We start from the raw sequence: 3,206 nt of genomic DNA on the forward strand, positions 1-3,206 counted from the left end.
GCCACACCCAAGAGTCCATCAAGCGATTCAAAGGGGTCACCCCGTGAACTCCATCCTCGGCGATATTCATAAGGGGGTACCAACTCGATCTCGAGTTGCTCATTTTTGTGAACATTACTCTTTTGTGTCTTCTGTTGAGCCATACAGGGTGGAAGATGCATTAAGAGATTCGGATTGGGTGTTGGCAATGCAAGAGGAGCTCAACAACTTCACAAGGAATGAGGTATGGCATTTAGTTCCATGTCCTAACCAAAATGTTGTAGGAACCAAGTGGGTTTTCCGCAACAAACAAGATGAGCATGGTGTGGTGACAAGGAACAAAGCCCAACTTGTGGCCAAGGGCTATTCACAAGTCGAAGGTTTGGATTTCGGTGAAACCTATGCACCCATAGCTAGGCTTGAGTCAATTCGTATATTACTTGCCTATGCTACTTACCATGGCTTCAAGCTTTATCAAATGGACGTGAAGAGTGCCTTCCTCAATGGACCAATCAAGGAAGAGGTCTATGTTGAGCAACCTCCTGACTTTGAAGATAGTGAGTACCGTAACCATGTGTATAAACTCTCTAAGGCGCTTTATGGGCTTAAGCAAGCCCCAAGAGCATGGTATGAATGCCTAAGAGATTTCCTTATCACTAATGGCTTCAAAGTCGGAAAAGCCGATCCTACCATCTTTACTAAAACCATTGCAAATGATTTGTTTGTATGCCAAATTTATGTTGATGATATCATATTTGGGTCTACTAACAAATCTACATGCGAAGAGTTTAGTAGGATTATGATTCAAAAATTCGAGATGTCTATGATGGGGGAGTTGAAGTATTTTCTAGGATTTCAAGTCAAGCAACTCCAAGAGGGCACCTTCATCAGCCAAACCAAGTACATTCAAGATATACTTACCAAGTTTGGAATGAAGGATGCCAAGCCCATCAAGACACCCATGGGAACCAATGGGCATCTTGACCTCGACACGGGAGGTAAATCCATAGATCAAAAGGTATACCGGTCGATGATAGGATCTTTACTCTATTTATGTGCATCTCGACCGGATATTATGCTTTCCATATGCATGTGTGCACGGTTCCAAGCCGATCCTAAGGAAGTTCACCTTAGGGCCGTGAAAAGAATCATGAGATATTTAGTTCACACACCTAAGTTTGGTCTTTGGTACCCCAAGGAATCTACTTTTGACTTAATAGGATACTCAGTTGCTGATTGGGTAGGGTGTAAAATTGATAGGAAGAGCACATCAGGGACTTGTAAGTTTTTGGGAAGATCCCTGGTGTCTTGGGCTTCAAAGAAACAAAACTCAATAGCTCTTTCTACCGCCGAAGCTGAGTATATTGCCACGGGTCATTGTTGTGTGCAATTACTTTGGATGAGGCAAACCCTTAGGGACCATGGCACAAATTGAGCAAAGTCCCTCTCCTATGTGACAAAGAGAGTGTAATCCGCATGGCGGATAATCCCGTTGAACACAGCCGCACTAAGCACATAGCCATTCGGTATCACTTTTTGAGGGATCACCAACAAATGGGGGATATCGAGATTGCTTATGTTAGCACAAAAGAACAATTAGCTGATATCTTTACTAAACCTTTAGATGAGAAAACCTTTACCAAACTTAGGAATGAGCTAAACATTCTTGATTCTAGGAACTTTGATTGAAACTTTGCACACATAGCTCATTTATATACTTTTGGTCATATCTCTTTTAAGTCTACGACTAATGTGTCTTCAAGTGAATTTCTATGCTAAGCCGTAGATTGAAAGGGAAATGGAGTCTTCGGCGAAGACAAGGCTTCCACTCCACTCTATCGGTATTATCTACCCTTCGCCGTCACTCCGCACCACTCTCCACTTTTGTATAATATTCACTCTTATTACTCTTACCAACGGGGAGAAAAAGTAAAAGGGCTCTCAAACGACTCCGTTTTTGGCGATTAATGCCAAAGGGGGAGAAATATTAAGCCCAAAGCAAAAGGACCGCACCACCACCAATTTCAAAATTTTCAATTGATATATATAATCAAAGATTTTTTTCAATTGGTATATAAATTTTAATATATATTCAAAGATTTTTCAATTGGTATCTAAATCTTTTTCATATTGGTAAAACCCTCTTAACACTAAGAGGAGAATTTCATCAAGGGGGGGGGGTTGTTTAAGTCAAAGGAAAAGCATTTGAAACAGGGGGAGAAAAATTTTAAATCTTGAAAATGCTTCTCGAAATCTTATTCATGTACCTTTGACTATTTGCAAAAAGACTTTGAAAAGATTTTCCAAAAGAATTTGCAAAAACAAAACAAGTGGTGCAAATGTGGTCCAAAATATCAAAAGAAAGAAAGCAATCCATGCATATCTAGTGAAAGTATAAATTGGTTTAATTTCAAGCAACCTTTGCACTTGCCTTATGCAAACTAGTTCAATTTTGCACTTATATATTTGCTTTGGTTTGTGTTGGCATCAATCACCAAAAAGGGGGAGATTGAAAGGGAAATAGGGTCAAACCTTTTCCTATTTAATTTTGGTGGTTGATTTGCCCAACACAAATAATTGGACTAACTAGTTTGCTCTAGATTATATATTCTATAGGTTCTAAAGGTTCGACACAAACCAATAAAAAGATCCAAGTTAGGGTTCAAAACAAAAGAGCAAAAGAAACCGAAGAGAACCCTGGTCTGGCGCACCAGACTGTCCGGTGTGCCATCGGATAGTGTCCGGTGCCCAGGACCGCACGACTTCAAACTTGCCACCTTCGGGTTTTTGGAGAGCCGCTCCGCTATAATTCACCGGACTGTCCGGTGTGTCACCGGACTGTCCGGTGCACCAAGCGGAGCAACGACTCCCAGCGCAACGGTCGACTTCAACGGTCACTACCAAACGCTACAGTGCGCAACAGTGCGCGGCAGAGCGTAGAGTCAGAGCGCACCGGACACTGAACAGTAGCTGTCCGGTGCAGCACCAGACTGTCCGGTGCCCCAAGATGTTAGAGCTCCAACGGTCGAAACCGTCAGAACCCTAACGGTTGGGTGACGTGGCTGGCGCACCGGACAGTGTCCGATGGCGCACCGGACTGTCTAGTGCACCCATTGACAGACAGCCTCCCCAACGGTTGAATTGGTGGTTGGGGCTATAAATACCCCCCAACCACCACCACTCCAAGCATCCAAGTTTTTCAGACATCTCATTCAATACAAGAGCTA

This window comes from Zea mays, chromosome 3, assembly GCF_902167145.1.
Source record: "Zea mays cultivar B73 chromosome 3, Zm-B73-REFERENCE-NAM-5.0, whole genome shotgun sequence".
Classification (NCBI taxonomy): domain Eukaryota; kingdom Viridiplantae; phylum Streptophyta; class Magnoliopsida; order Poales; family Poaceae; genus Zea; species Zea mays.